Below are 16,413 nucleotides of genomic sequence, written 5' to 3' on the forward strand. Positions count from 1 at the left end.
GCACACTAGTTTGAGTCCCTCTAAATCACTTCTAGGGGTGTTTATAAAATGTCAGCATGGAATGAAGCTGAAAACTAATAAAAGCATATTTGACATTTTATAGCTCATAACAGTTAGCACATATTTCCACGCACATTACCTTAATGAAACCTTAAAACACGCACAAGTCTCATTTTATTGTCATTTACATTGATGGGATGACTGAGTCTAAGGACTAGAGGTAATGAAGCACATTCAGATTTAGTTCTCCGATTTCAGTCTCAATGACCTTTCCATCATATCATCCCTGCTTCTGATTACCCACGCAATCAAGTGAAAATCAGTAACCTTTCAATCGATGTTTCTCAGAGGATAAAGTCATGGGCTCTGAAGGAGGAAGAAGCAACATGATCTTAGCTAATAAGTCATGGTCTTAGAAAGCTAACCAGTGAATGGAAGAAGGGAGCTAGGTGGGAGTTGACATAATCATTTCCCAAAGAGCTCCCCCACAGCACGTGAACTACATAGGTGCCAGGACACAGAGGTCACATTATACATACTGATTTTCATGGTTCACAAATCAAAACAAGACAAAACAATCTAAAAGCTGTGAAACTACTTACTTCTACTGTAGCTACTAGCTGTAATGGGTAAGAGGTGAGTCTCAAGACAAAGGAAGAAACCACAATGGAGGGACAGAAGAGGTAGTGTGGAAGATGAGGTCTGCTGGATAATGGACTTGGCTCCAGTTGACCTGCTTTTACTTTAGTGATCTAGTTTAGTCTACCCCTCCCCCACCTTATTGGATCTTAAGGATTCAGTGCTCTGGATTAACACTGTCTACCACTAAAATAAAAAAGAAGAGATAGAAATTTTCATCAAACCCTTAACTTTTGTTTTCTCTACTGATCCAGTGATACCTGACGGCTAATTTAGCTGGGAAAATAGAAACGTTAACTAAGGCATGCTTCCCTATTTGGAAATAAGTGTCGGTTAATTGGGCTGCTTATTAGTTTTGTTTTGTTTTTTAAGAAACAATAGTACTAATGTGTGTGCGTATGGGCGTCTGTGTACATGAAGAAATTATTAAAAGGCATTAATGTGCACTTATGTAGGCTAACTCAGAAGAGCTATTGATGTGGCCGTGTTGAATCCAAAGATAGAAGAGAATTGACTGCATCCATACAAAGACAATCCGACATAGGGAAGGGAATTTTCTTTCTCTACCTTCTATTTCATTTAATGCTGCAATTCAGTGATGTCCTCCAGCAGTAAGGATGGCAGTCTATTTTAATCTGTGTATTCAAATGTTGATCTTCTTCTGAAATAGGACCACAGATATTTAATCAAATACCCAGGTGATTTGAGTCCACTCAAACTGGCACAGGAAAATAACCATTGTCTATTGTTTCTGTTTCTGCAAAATTCCTATGGGTAGTAAAGAATTAAGCAACAAAATCAACAGAAAGCCAGAGGAGGCAGGAAGAATCCCTGAAAGCAGATGTTGTCACCTTGGAGATCTTGAGATGCAAATGGCCTCAACCTTGTTCAGAGGACAAGTCTTTTTTTTTTTTTTTTATTACGTATTTTCCTCAATTACATTTCCAATGCTATCCCAAAAGTCCCCCATACCCTCCCCCCCACTTCCCTACCCACCCATTCCCACTTTTTGGCCCTGGCGTTCCCCTGTACTGGGGCATATAAAGTTTGCATGTCCAATGGGCCTCTCTTTCCAGTGATGGCCTACTAGGCCATCTTTTGATACATATGCAGCTAGAGTCAAGAGCTCCGGGGTACTGGTTAGTTCATAATGTTGTTGCACCTACAGGTTTGCAGATCTCTATAGCTCCTTGGATACTTTCTCTAGCTCCTCCATTGGGGGCCCTGTGATCCATCCAATAGCTGACTGTGAGCATCCACTTCTGTGTTTGCTAGGCCCCAGCCTAGTCTCACAAGAGACAGCTATATCAGGGTCCTTTCAGCAAAATCTTGCTAGTGTATGCAATGGTGTCATCGTTTGGAGGTTAATTATGGAATGGACCCCTGGATATGGCAGGCTCTAGATGTTCCATCCTTTTGTCTCAGCTCCAAACTTTGTCTCTGTAACTCCTTCCATGGGTGATTGTTTCCAATTCTAAGAAGGGGCAAAGTGTCCCCACTTTGGTCTTCGTTCTTCTTCATTTTCATGTGTTTTACAAATTGTCTCTTATATCTTGGGTATAGTAAGTTTCTGGGCTAATATCCACTTATTAGTGAGTACATATTGTGTGAGTTACTTTGTGATTGTGTTACCTCACTCAGGATGATGCCCTCCAGGTCCATCCATTTGCCTAGGAATTTCATAAATTCATTCTTTTTAATAGCTGAGTAGTACTCCATTGTGTAAATGTACCACATTTTTTGTATCCATTTCTCTGTTGAGGGGCATCTGGGTTCTTTCCAGTTTCTGGCTATTATAAATAAGGCTGCTATGAACATAGTGGAGCATGTGTCCTTCTTACTGGTTGGGACATCTTCTGGATATATGCCCAGGAGAGGTATTGCGGGATCCTCCGGTAGTACTATGTCCAATTTTCTGAGGAACTGCCAGACTGATTTCCAGAGTGGTTGTACAAGCTTGCAATCCCACCAACAATGGAGGAGTGTTCCTCTTTCTCCACATCCTTGCCAGCATCTGCTGTCACTTGAAATTTTGATCTTAGCCATTCTGACTGGTGTGAGATGGAATCTCAGGGTTGTTTTGGTTTGCATTTCTCTGATGATTAAGGATGTTCACCTGAAGAATACAGAAGACAAGTCTCATGGGAAAGACTGTTTGAGGTGTTTGTTTCTATCTCTTTCTCACTGCATGTTTTGAAAATGTGTGCCTCGGTTTTTGTTAATAAAATTGAGATAATATAGTACCTGTTTGTGGGTTACTATGTACTTGAAAAGAGTTAGATCCCTTATAATTTATTAAGAGTTAGAATCCTCAACACATTTTATTATTTTTATGGAAGAATGTCTTTGAGGGTAATGTGGAGAGCAGTGCCGCGAGCAATCGCCATTATAAGATGGCGCTGGCTTCCACTGTGCCTAACTACTAAACAAGCCTTGTTCGCAGGTGCGAGAGTGAACTCACACCTAGTCACTGCCTATCTCGGGGCGTAGTAATGAGGTGATGGGCGAGTAACTAATCAGGAGCTGACAAGCCACATCAGGTGCTGAAACGCCACGCTGAGGGCTATATAAGCAGCACCATTTTCCGGGGTCTGGGTCTTCCCTCCTGAAGAAGCAATAAAGCTTTTTGCTGCAGAAGAATCCGGTTGTCTGAGTGTGTTCTTGCCGGTGAGAACCATAGCTCGGGACAGGGTAAGGCATTCTGTGAAGCATAAGAAACTGTATCAATAAAAAAATGCACAGAATCTTGTAATTTTAGGGCAAGAGTACCTCTTCGGGATGTCTTGAAAAAAAAAAACCTGAGCTTCTGGGTATATTTTAGTGTAAAAACTGCAAGTGAAAATCCTACCCATAGTCTTTATTTATCTCTGTAAGTTTCCATTCCTAATGGAGAAGAAATTTTTTCTTTTAAATTCACCTACCCTCAAGGTCCATTATTTGGCACACTCTCTAAATCTACAGTGTTCCAGGCACAAACATACAACCAAGAGTTCTTGTTCCGAGTAAGGGTGCTTGAGTACAGGCAGGGGGGTATTACATTTCCTGGCTTTTATACTGCTTTTCACCAAGAAATGGGAAGTAGAAAGCCAGACAAAGTAAAAATCATCAAGAATGGCTGCCAAGTAGAGAATGGATTTCCTTAGCTCTGCATCTGTGTGTGAAACCATAGGGTTTTAACATACATTTTTCTTTTGGATGGGATGATGTGAAAGTGATATATTGCTATGTTCCCCACCCCACCCCACCCCCGTCACCACCCCCTTGTTGTATTCCACTTAACAGAAGGGATTTGGGGGAAGGAAATTCAGATTACTGTGCTCTGCTGATCAACTGAGCAAAGTTCCTACCTTCTCCCAGATACCCGGTGTTAATCAGTAATAGCCTGATTCCTGATCCTCTTGTATTGGCTTTAGAGTCCCTAAGTAGTCAGAGCACATTTTGTAAAGGTTCTTCAAACTGTCTACCTGGATCCTCCTGTGGTCTCTAAGTGGCTGTCCCCAGGGCTTCTGTGTGGGATGAGGCAACTCTTCTGTTCATTGTTTTTTACTTTTTTCCAGGCTTGCACAAGGCATGGAACATTGGCAAATCCCTAGCAATGTTTGTAAATGAACCTGGGAGGTATTCATTAACAACTCAGGAGTATATGGATTGGCAGTTTCCGGAGTCAGACATGCTACCGTTGAGTCATGAGGTTTTGCTTGGATTGGCAATTTCTATTCCAGTAAGTTACTATTTACTCTGCTCTGTTACAATGCTCTGAGAAAGTTCTGATTAGAATGAATAAATGACTGATTTTTGAAAATTTAAAGACCATTGGAAATGTAGACTACAAACTGCCACTTAGTTAGCCATTGATAATAATTATAGACTATTACATTCTAGCTAATGTTTTATACACCTTTTATAATTGGAAATTTAAGCAAATTAAGATCTTCCTCTAATATGTAAAGAATCAACATTGTCACAAACCTGTAATCTCAGTGATTAAAGAAATAAAGGGCGAGGATTAGAAGATCGAGGTTGTCTTCAGGTCAAGGCTAACCTGGAATACATGAGATCCAGTCTCAAAAAAGAGAGTTCAACTAGTGCCATGATGGTTAATATCTTTTAAATATAGTATTACAACTAGTCTGATAAAAATAAGGTAAAATAAGTAAAGCTTTCAGTTTTGATTCAGTGGTAGAAAACTGAAGTATCACTTCATTAGATACACACAAATTATGTGGCTTATCTGGTTGTTTTAATCACCAGAGTTACCTTGATAAAGAACTGTGAAACATCAATTTTCTTTTTTCCCCATTTAAAAAAATGTGCCAATGATAATATCTATCTCATAGGTTTTTCTGATGAGAACTATGCCATCCATAATAAATCCTGGCCCTTGTTGCAGATATCTGTGACTGCTCAGTAAATTGCAATGACTATTAATTACTACCTTAATAACAAAACTACCCTTGTTACCTCCTGCTCAGTGTCTGAGGTGCTGCAGAAAGCAAAACATCCCCAGGACTTACATAGATAGTTGTCAGTGTAGGCTTGTGGTAGTTTGAATAAAATGGCCCAATAGACTCTTAAGGAGTGGCACTATTAGAGGTATGGCCTTGTTGGAAGAAGTGTATTACAGAGTGTGGGGTCTGAGATTTCAGAAGCTCTTTCAGAGGGTCATTCTCTCTCCCTGATGCCTGTGGAGCCATATGTAGAATGTTCAGCTCCTCTTCAGCACTGTGACTTCCAGTGTGCTGCCACACTCTCCTGATAATGGACACTAAATCTCTGAACTCTAATCCAATCCCAGTTAAACACTTTATAAGAGTTACTGAGGTCACGACATCTTTTCACAGCAATAAAACCATAACTAATCGAAGGCTTGATTTGCATGCACATACATATGTATATTTATTTATATGGCTGTATATCTATATATCTATATGTCTATGTGTATGTCTGTATCTGCCTATTTCTGCTAAGGGAAACATAAGGCATAGATGTAGTTTACCATACTAGACCAGGAAACTGAGGCTTGAGCAAAAGTCATGTGGCTTAGCTATTGAGTACATCCCATGGCAGGCTAAAGTCTCTCCTGAGAACCTTGTCTCAAATATTTGGTTTACCAGTTTACTTTAGTTGACATAGCAGACTCCCTAAAAATGACCTGAATCTATTGCAGCTGATAACACAGTCCATATTTAATGCTAGGAAGCAGGCAATCTGCAGCATAATAAAGAAACCACGTGCACTAATAAGATGGAGTTTTGTTTAAACCATAAAACCTGCAGTAGGTTAGTCATTACATTGTAATTGAACCTGATCTAAACAAGGCAGTGTACATATGCCATATACGCTTCTGCTCTCCTAAAAAAAATCTCATTACCACCCACTGCAACAGTTACAGATAAATATTTTGCTTTTATGGCCTTAGCTCTGAAACATAAAAGGTTTTATGTTTTTAATTCCTAGACAAATTTTGCGGTGTTTCTGTTTATCTGCATTCTACTTTCAAGCACTGTTTGAGAGGGGAAAGTACAAGATTTCAGAGAAGTTTGAAGTGTTTTTCAATGATCAAGAACAAGCCAGAGACTCAGCACTCATTTAGTCCTCTGATCTAGACAATTGTGTTGCCTGACAGGAGTGAATTTGCTTGTGATTTTAATCTCATGGTTACTTTAAAAATCTCTCCTGTTGCTTTGGCTTCTGTTCATGTTTCTGTTCTGTTTATCACAGTGCCTTTCAATGCAGTTTCCCTAGATAGATTTTGGTAATGATAGGTGTGATTTGGCTGGAGGTTTTCCAACATCAGAATTTTGTTATGCTGTACAGTACCACCAGCAGTCACACTTCTGATGACCTTCACATGGGTCTGAACAGAGGACTCTTGACAGAAGAAAGCTACACTGATCCACTTAGTGCACACTCTCTGTGGGCAGGGAGATCCACTGCTGTGCAGCTGGTGCTGGCACACAGGACCTGACACTTGCAGGGGCTCTTGCTTGATTTCATGCTTTATTCTCACTATCTTTAACTTCTCATTAATTGTAGGAATCCTTTATGAAACCAAAGGCTGTCCTAAGTTCCAGATCTGTGTGATGTGATGCTTTGTATGATCCCAGGTATGTCACTGCCTATGTTTCTTCATCTTACTCCTTATAGCTCTTAGTCAACTTCTGTAAATCTCCTTCTCCTTCTCTCCTTCTCTCCTTCTCTCCTTCTCTCCTTCTCTCCTCCTCCTCCTCCTCCTCCTCCTCCTTCTCCCCCTTCCTCCTCTTCCTCATTCTCTCCTTCCTCCTCTTCCTCATTCTCTCCTCCTCCTCTTCCTCCTCCTCCTTCTTCCTCTTCTTCTTTTTTTTTTTTTTTTTGAGGTTGCCTTAGCAGCTCGCCTTCACTTTGTTCTCATGGTAACCCATTCACCTTTCTAAGATTTCACTGTTTCTTCTGCAGTTCATGTGCACATGTGAATGTCATCTGTCTATGGCATGAACTCCAGGGCAGAATGAGCTCTGAGTTTATCATTTTGCTCTTATGGAACAATACCAGATGCTCAAATGTGTGGCCTAACAGGAGTTTCACCAAGTATTTACCCTCAACACCAATAACTAGAAGCAGCTTCTTGCTCCAAGTTCACCTTTGGTGCCTCCTGCAGTACATGGAAACAAATATAGAGACCCACAATCAGATAATGTGCAGAGACTCAGAAACTTTGGAACACTTAGTCCTAAAGAGGATGTCTACATCAAATCTCTCCTCTCAGGGTTCAGGGAACTTTGAGGCAGAGGAGGCAGAAAGATTGTAAAAGCCAGAGAGAATAATGGAAACCAAAAAACAAGTTCTTCCAGATATATCAGGACTGATGCACATGGCAACTCACAGAGACTGTACAGCAAGCACAGGGCCTATACTGATACAAGCCAGATGGAGTTGTAGTGCTAAGAGAAGTAGACATGGGCCCTATCTCCAGTGGCAACTGCTCCCAGAAGAAAAATTAGTTTTCTTTAAAGAGGATGTTAACCAGCAATGGATGGCTAACACAGTATAAAGTCAATGGAATTTTGGAATATTTTGCCTCATAATGCTTTGTCTGGGCATTTTTATTTAAACTTTTAGGTCCTTTGCTTTTATATTATATCTCCCAATGCTATCTTTTTTTTTTTTTGAAGTTTCTGTGTACAAATGTGTCTCTCTGCTTCTGTATGTGTTTCTTGTGCTTTCTCTTGGCTCTTGTATTTTATTTTGTTGTTGGTGGTGGTTGTGTGTGTGTGTTTAAAGAGAGAATAAGAAAGATTGTGGATTTAAGTAGGCAGGGAGATGGTGGGCATCGGAGAGTTGCAGACTGTCTGAAAAGTATTTTTGATAAAGAAGATACCATTGTCCATTCTTTGCATATACTTCATCATTTGTCTTCTAACCTCCAGCTAAAGGGGCTTCTTCTGGAAGCCTTTCTTAAAAGTGAGACATAGAGGGGTACAGAGCCTCCACCTTCCCATACAGATCACAGCACTTACCCTACCACATTGCTTTGAAAGTCCATGCTGCAACTACCCTCCTCACTACACATACCAGACAGAGAACTCCTTGAACTTCATATCTTACTCATTCTTCTTTCTAAGCCTTGGCAGAATACGTGAACACACATAGAAAGAATAAATAGAAAAGCAAGGAAAGGGAAGAACAAAGGATGTAATTACACAGTTGCATCCTCTCAGAAATGAACTGTAATGGATGGAAATCCAGGTGAATAATTGAATCTCACAATACAACATGCCATCAAATGCCAATGTGTTTTTTCTTTATACCCCAGGAAAAGAAATATAAAACAAGGGTCATTTAAGCTAGTTGATAATTAACACATACTTGAGGCACCTGATTTTATCAGTTTTATAAGCCCAACTAAACCAGGACCCTCATTATTTTCTAAGTATGAAAGAAAAGTTTTAGAAACAAAGAGAAACATATAGGTTTTATTTTAATTTCAAAGGCTTTATGTGCTAATAAATACCAAACAAGCAAAATAAACAAACAAACAAGAATAACTCTTCTCCCAAATAAACCAGTCCCTCAATTTCCTAGGTCTGTGTCTCAATCTCAGATGTTCACACTGTTTTCTTGTGATCCATTCTTTGTCTTTGGTCTATCACAGTAAGTAGTTGTATGTGACAATAAGTGCTCATTATGTCATCTAATGATTTATACAAGCTAAAGAACTACTCTCATTATTATTATATTTTATTTTATGTGCACTGGTGTTTTGCCTGCAAGTATGTCTTGTGAGACTGTCCATCCTGGAGCTTCAGACAGTTGTGAGCTGCCAGTATAAACTGGGGATTGAAACCAAACAAAGTCTTCTTGAAGGTCAGTCAATGTTCAAACTACTGAGCATCTCCCCAGCCCTAAAGAACCACTTTTTAGATGCCGAAGCAATGGAAAAAAATCATTCCTTTTCAAAAATGTTGTGACGTTTTACTTTTTTTCTGTTTGAGTTTATTATTTCTCCATATTTCACCTTAGTGGAGTTGTTTTAATTTGCATCTCCCTAATTGAGATATTTCTTAGTCATTTTGTTTCTTATATTAAGAATTCTCTATTCATAGCCATAGCCCATTTTTATTTAGATTATTTGTTTCAATGACTTTTTGATTTTTGAGTTCTTCTTATATTCTGGATATTAAGCCTCTGTCAGATATATAACTAGCAAAGACTTTTCTCTCATTCTGTGGGTTTCTTTTTTACTCAATTAATTCCTTTCCTTAGCTGTATGGAAAGTTTTAGTTCAGTGAGATTCAAATTGTCAATTATTGGCCTTAATTTCTGGACAAATAGAGCCCTATTCAGAGAGTCTTTTGCTGCACTTCTGTCTTGTGGATACTGCTGATGTTTTCTTCTAGTAGGTTTAGCATTTCAGGTTTCAAATTGAGGTCTTTAATTAAGTTGACTCTATCCTTTGTAGGGTAGAGATATGGGATCATAGTTACGGTCTAATCTTATTTTCCTGCATGTAGCCCTCCAGTTTTTCCAAAATCATTTGTTGAAGAGATTGTCTTTCCTCAAGTGTATATTTTTGGCCTCATCACATATCAAATGTCTGTACTTATGTGTATCCATGTTTGAATCTTCTGTTCTATTTAATTGGTCTACACATCTGCTTTTGTGTTAGCACCATCTCAGTTCTTTTTACTTAGCTATACATATCACAAAGTCTGAAATAGCAATCTCTCTCTCTGTCTTTCTCTCTCTCTCTCTCTCTCTCTCTCTCTCTCTCTCTCTCTCTCTCTCTCTTTCTCTTTCTGTCTAGAATTGCATTAGTTATCTGGGGATCTTTTCTGGTTCCATAGGAAATTTAGGACTTACATTTTTTAATTTATCCGTGGAATATGCTGTGGATATTATGATTAGTGTTGCATTAAGTCTGTAATATGCTTTTGATTTTCATAGTATTAGTTCTATGAACAAAGGATGCCTTTCATTTTTCTAGTGTTTTTCCTCAATATCTTTCTTTAAAGATTTGAAGTTTTCTTTGTAGAGGTCTTTCACCCCCTTGGTTAGGTTTATTCTAAGATAGTTCATTGCCTTTGATGTTATTCTGAATGGGAGCTTGTTATGCCCATGAGCTTTCTCAGTGCATTTGTTGGTGGTTATAGAAAGGTTCCTTATTTTGTAAGTTGATTTTGTACCCTGACACTTTGCTGAAATTGATAATTGTTTCTAGAAAGTTCTTTTGTTGAGAAAAATTTTAATCTCAGAGTCTCTCATATATATATATATGCACATATATATATGCATTTGAATATGTATATGTATACATATATATGTCTGATTTTGACATGATTTATTGAGATGATGATGTAAATGGCTAATGATAACAAAACAATCAAGTGCTCGCTTGTCAAGCTTTTAGGGAAAGGAGAACCCTTATTCACTGTTGGGGCAGGGAGTACAAATTGATCCAGCCACTTTAGATATCAGTATAAAGAATTCTCCAATAACGCAAATTAAATCTACCAAATGACCCAGATATACAACTCACTCCTTTATGGCCCAAAGGCATACAATCTTTCTCCATAGCTATCTGCTTGACTGTGTTCATTCCTGACTTGAGGAAAAAATATTTTTAAAACTCTGGTGAGTGGTTCCTTTCCTCCTTTGACCATTTATGTTCCTGGATGAAACACACCCACAGCCTTTATATTTTAATGTGCCTTAAGCAGTACAGAAACTGGGCAGTTACCTATCCTCCATACTGTTAGAATCTACCTGCTATCCATAAACCAAGTTATTACTTACTATGTTGCATCTGTGTTGCTCTTAGCTCCAATTAAGCAGCCTCTGGACCCTTTCCCATGTCAGCTCTCCTTCCTGCTCTCCTGCATGTTCTTACTCTTTCATGGTGACTCTCTTTTCCTTCCTCCTTCCTCTCCTCCTGGTCTCAAACCCCTCCCCCACTCTCATCTCCCCTGACCACCTACCAAACCTAAACTCTGCCTGTGTCTCTTTTCCCCAGCTATTGACTGCTGGTCTCTTTATTTACCAATCAAAATTAATTTGGGCAGGGTCCCTCAGGCTAATTACAGACTTCAAATCTTGGAGGCCAGCACTTAGCATTGCAATAAACAGTAAAATATAAAACCTCAACAGCTAATTTATTCACAATAGCTAGGAAATATAAACAACCTTCAATAGACGAATGGATAATAAAAATGTGATACATACACATAATGGAATACTCTTTAGCTGTAAAGAAAATTTAAATGGTGAAATTTGCAATTAATGTTTGAACCTAAAAATTTATGTTGAGTGAAGTAACCTGCACCCAGAAAGATGAACGTCACATGTTCTCTCTCATCTTCAATTCCCAGCTCCAAATCTTTAGACATGAATATATACAGAGAGTAACTACAGAAAGCAGAAAAGAATAAAGGGAACAGAGTTGTAGGGATGTGGTAGAAACTAGCAAGATACAGGGAAAATGAAGTGGGGTATGGAAAAATGAAGGGGTGGATCACACTTGTTGCGAGGGAGGTCAATGTATACAGAGAAGGAGGGACAAGCAATAAAGAAGACTAAAGTTGGGCTTAGTGGTTAAGATTGCTCTTCCAGAGGTCCTGAGTTCAATTCCCAGCAACCACATGGTGGCTCACAACCATCTAGATTGGGTCACAACCATTTGTAATGGGATCCAATGCCCTCTTCTGGTTCATCTAAAGACAGCAACAGAATACTCATATACATTAAATGAATAAATAAATTAAAAAAAAAACCAACACTAAAGTTGTTTGGTGAAGTCTGAGGAAATACTATTATTTTTATATTTATATAAATTATATACATATATGTGTGTGTATGTGTGTATACACATATATGTGTGTGTATGTGTGTATAAATAAATAAAATTATAAGTACTCACAGGCATGTAGATTATATATGTGTAATATATGTACTATATCACACACACACACACACACACACACACACACATATGCAGTTATGTCACATCAAAATGCTCCCCATGAGAACAAAAGAAAAAATCCTTCCTTCAAGTGGTTTGTCATGGCAGTTTAAATGACTCCCAACATAATATAGACTTCCACTGTATCTCTTGCTTGCTTCTTAAGAATTGAGGGTGAGCCCTTACTGAAGATTTGCTTAAGGATACAAACCTCAGATTATCAATCTGAATATAATCTTAAAGTCTTTTTCTGCAGTCTAGCTTCTATGTTATCAGAAAATTCTAGGTGTGGGCAGGTTGAGTGGGGAGACGAAGCTCAGGTTCCACTCCTGGGCATAGATGTGAACCAGAAGGAACTTAGAACTCTGCTTGGATGGGAGTCCCTGCATAACCTGGGTCCCAGGGGTGCCAGTTAGACTCTGTATTGGGGCAGGGGTTGTGTCTCACCTGTGATCCTGGGTGTGTCAGAACTCCTGGAGGTCAAGTTAGCTCTGGGAGTAGGCAGATTGGAGGGGGTGCGGCAGAGCACAGGCTCTGCTCCTGGGTGCAGGTGTCTATGGCTAGGAATGTCTCAGTTAGGCCAGCTATTTGAGTGGGGGTTGGAACCTCACCTGTAAGCCTGGACGTGTCAGAACTCCTTGGAGCCAGGCTGTCTCACAATGTAGTTATTCCTGTAAAAGTTAAATTTAACTCTAGTGTCTGTATGCCTCAGGCCCTGAAGTGGTCAATGTGCATACCAAGACACAAGCAATTCGACCTAATGTGTTGCTGTGTCACAAACTATTGTCATATTGATCAACCTTTTTAAGCTGTAAAAAATATCAGATTTAAAAGAAATACATAATTAAAAAGTACCTGATTTAACAGGAGGAAGGGTGTATTTTGGCTTATAATTTCAGAACATTCAGGCTCTTATTGTTAGTTGTTTCTATTGTTACTATGGTGTGGTGAGGCAGAATGTCATGCAGAAATCTGTGTTTGAACCATGTGCTCATTTCATGGGACCAGAAAGCAGAAAAAGACTAAGTGGGGCAGTAACAAGATAGTCCTGTCAAAGATAAGCCCCAGTGACCCATTTCCTCCAACTGACATCACTTACACAGTCTCAGCCCCTATGAATAGTTTATGGAAATGTTTCATCCATCATTGGCTTAATCATTCATCTTTATGATCTTATCATGATTGAAACTATGGGGGCTCCTCATGACTAATCATCTTTGAAAATGCCCTCATAGATATGCCCTCATAGATATTCTCAAAGTTATGCTTTACTTATCTCTTAGTGATTCCTTGGACCAACCAAGTTGATGGTTAAGATTAACCACTAGAGTAACCCTTGTCAACAATGCATAAAATAGGTTGAGTCTTAGTGTCTTAGTATTCTCTTGCTGTGAAGAGGCACCATGACTTTGGGAGGTTTTATAAAAGAAATCATTTAATTGGGGCTTACTTACATTTCAGAGGTTTAGTCTATTATCCTAATGGTGGGGAGTAGGGTGGCATACAAGACAAACATAGTAGCTGAGAGATTTACATCTGGATCCAATAGCAGCAGGGAGACAGTGGGCCTAACTTGAGCTTTTTAAACTCCAAAGCCCATGACCAATAACACACTTCTTCAAACAAAGCTATATCTACTCTAACAAGGCCATATTTTCTAATCCCTGTCAAGTAGTGCTGCATCCTAAAGTCCAATTATTCAAACACGTGAGCCTATAGGAGGTATTCCAATTCAAACCACCAAATTCAGGTACACCTCAGACTGATTAGTATCTCTGCAAGTGCAGTTCCTAAGAAAGTTTATTTTCTGTAGTTCTACATGATGATTCTAATATTCCTACAGTGGAAAGACATCCCAGAAACTTAGTCATGTATCCAGTCACTGATTCAACACGACCTTGTCATCTAATAAAGACACAGACTAAGCTGAGCAAGTATGAGACTACTGCCCTCATTACATGGTGTGTTGTTTTACTTTAAACATTTTCCTATTAGTGGAAAATGTCTATAAAATATATGTGGAATAGTAAAAATAAGTAAAGTAATAACACCTTCTTATATTATGAATACCAAGTTAAATATTACATATTACATATGTAACAATATATGCTATCATTGTCTAAAACTGGCAGAACAGTAGAATGAATATACATATACATATGGTGATATATATCTCACCAACAACACTTATGTAACAAAACCAATATCTTAGGACAGCTAGACAGCTATGACAGTGTGGCTCCAATACAATCATAAGGGCCACCACTGTATACGCAGCTCCTGATGACCAAACATTGTAATATGGTGCGTGACTATGTGCTATAATTAACCCAGGGAAACAGAGGTCAAATGATTAGATTGATGATGTAACCTTTATGCAATTTTCAGTGGGCTTATCTGTTTGAGTCTCATAAACAGTCATTTAATCAAATCCCAAAAGGAGGCAGAGGTATCTCCCTGTAGAGAAGCTGGTGTGGCGCTAGAACACCAAGACTTTGTAGTAAATACATCTAATCTAGATGAATGTAGAAACATTTCTTCACTCATTTCTCCAACTGTCCTGTTAGGGTATTTCACTGTGTCCTTTGTTCAGCCAGGTATGAGACTTTGACTGTAGAAAGCTGGACCTTTTCCATGAAGTGATTATGATGGCAAAAACTCTTAAGATATTGCTGATGCTAAGAAGTGCTTGCTAACAGGAGCCTGAGACAATGGTCTCCTGTGAGGCTCTGCCAGATCCTGACCAATGCTGATGCAGAGGCTCGCAGCAGCCAACCATCAGACTGAGCACAGGCCCCCAATGGAGGAGCTAGGGGAAGAACAGAAGGAGCTGAAGGGGCCTAATCTGGCATTAATTGGAGGGGAGGCCCTTGGTCCTGTGAAGGCTTGATGCCCCAGTGTAGAGGCATGCTAGGGCAGTGAGGCAGGAGTGGGAGCACCCTCATAGAAGCAGGGTTGGGGGGATGGGATAGGGGATTTGCAGATGGGAAACCTGAAAAGGGGATAACATTTGAGATATAACCAAATAAAACATCCAGTAAAACACACACACACACACACACATTAAAACTAGTAATAAATAAACAAAAAAATTCCTTTTCCCACCACACATTTTGTTTGTTTGTTTTTGCAGGGATTGCAAACTGGTGTGTTATGTTATTTATACTAATGAGCTACACGTATTTCCTTTAAAAGATTCAGAAGGCAAACCCTCATTGTAAGATAAGGGTTGCCAACTAATTCCTGTAACGATCCTTTAAGACCTCTGCTAGCTAGAATGTTAACAGTTTAGTAGCAGTCATTTTTAACAAGCCTATAACATTGCCATTACATGAATTATACATGGCTTATAAAATGATTATTTAGTCAGTGGAAAATTAAATCCGTCAGTGTTTTCCAAATCCGAGCTAGGACATTCATCAGAAAAACTGTTAAATTTTTAATCAACTGTACTGCGGTTGATGTAGCTATCAACTGAAATTGCTCTTTCTCTGCCATTCTCCTTGTTGCAAAATATAGTGTAGAATTACTGGCTCTATGGTGCTAATTGAATTTTTTTTTTCTTCCAAAGATTTAAGACAATGACATGCTATCCAGCACTGGAATAAAGATCTTGTATGAGTTTCAAAGACATTTTATATACAACTGAGGGGTAATTGAGTGTTTGAAGGATATTTTTTCTTCCTCATTCTATTCCTTCTAACCTACTGCATCAGACAGAGCCCCTTCAGTTTGAGATTTTACTCACAGCTTACAGACTCCAGTATGAAAATTAAGAACTGTCGCAGAGTGTTAAAAGCTATCTCATGTTATGGCAAAAATATAGTGACTGTGATGGTTAGTTTTAATTGTTAACTCGACACAATCTAGAATCATCTGGGAAAAGACTTAATGAGGAATTGTCTAGATTAAGTCTACATGCCTTGATGAGGTCAAGCATGTGAGGAATTTTATTAATTTTGTGAGCTGAGGTAGGCTGACTTACCTTGAATGTGGACATCACCATTTGATAAGGTAGATTCTGGGCTAAATGGAACAGAGAGAGTAAGCTGAACCCTAGCACTCACATGTCAAATCTGTGATTTCTAGTCTTTACTGTTAATATGATGGGACGATTTGCTTAAGTTCCTGCCACCTTGGCTTTGCCCAAACCATAGAATGTAGTCTAGAATTCTGAGCCAAAAAATGCATTTGCCCCTTAAATTGTTCTAACCAAAGTATTTTATTACAACAAGAAATAAACAAAGCCTCCAGAGACATTTGAGATAATCTAGACAACTTATTTCAAATATATTTTTCTCTATGCATTGCTAGGAATGTACTTTGAATTCATCTGATGA

The 16,413-nt window shown here is 38.8% G+C and overlaps 1 long non-coding RNA gene across 5 annotated transcripts in view; it reads left to right on the forward strand.

The window, feature by feature from the left end:
• Window positions 1-4,036: 4,036 nt before the first annotated feature.
• The window catches only part of LOC110295085 (uncharacterized), a 70,032-nt gene continuing 57,655 nt past the window's right edge, over window positions 4,037-16,413 (forward strand). For 4 of the 5 annotated variants that reach the window (XR_015046924.1, XR_015046926.1, XR_002378006.3 and 1 more), the window contains exons 1-3: window positions 4,092-4,360; window positions 6,676-6,746; window positions 8,890-8,982. This is a non-coding gene — a long non-coding RNA (uncharacterized LOC110295085). The other variant, XR_015046925.1, reaches the window with a different exon arrangement.

The sequence above is a fragment of the Mus caroli genome, unplaced genomic scaffold (assembly GCF_978045245.1).
Source record: "Mus caroli unplaced genomic scaffold, Mus_caroli_1 scaffold_4, whole genome shotgun sequence".
Taxonomy (NCBI): domain Eukaryota; kingdom Metazoa; phylum Chordata; class Mammalia; order Rodentia; family Muridae; genus Mus; species Mus caroli.